The sequence below is a fragment of the Podarcis raffonei genome, chromosome 6 (assembly GCF_027172205.1).
Source record: "Podarcis raffonei isolate rPodRaf1 chromosome 6, rPodRaf1.pri, whole genome shotgun sequence".
NCBI lineage: Eukaryota > Metazoa > Chordata > Lepidosauria > Squamata > Lacertidae > Podarcis > Podarcis raffonei.
Genome location: NC_070607.1, coordinates 36,757,293 through 36,757,728, shown reverse-complemented (window position 1 = coordinate 36,757,728; position 436 = coordinate 36,757,293).

Here is a 436-nt window from a genome sequence, read left to right as displayed (position 1 = left end):
ATGGTATGTGGAGATACTACCGTTTAACAAATAGGGCCTCCACATTTGTGCTGTGAGCTTGGAGGCAACACCATGAACTGAGCAATCTGCTACTGTTCACAAACGAGCATTTTGTATCTAGGGGAATGCTTTGGAGGGATCTTTTACTTCTTAGGTCTGAGGATATCTTGTTGAAATGAATTGGTTGGTTGTGCGATTTGAATTTCCTTGGCTCCCACGTTCTGTGCCAAAAGAGATATTTCGTACCCATTTTTGAAGCTGTCGTCTTGAGTAGAATCCTGCTGAGGAAAAAAAGCTCACTTTCCTTTACAAAGACTCCTTGACTAGTCTCAAAAGGAAAGACTAAAGTGTCAATATAGTGTGCTGCTCAGCTGATTTCATCTTGATGAATATAAGGCTCACCCCATAAAGTTAGAGACTGAAAACAACAAAGATG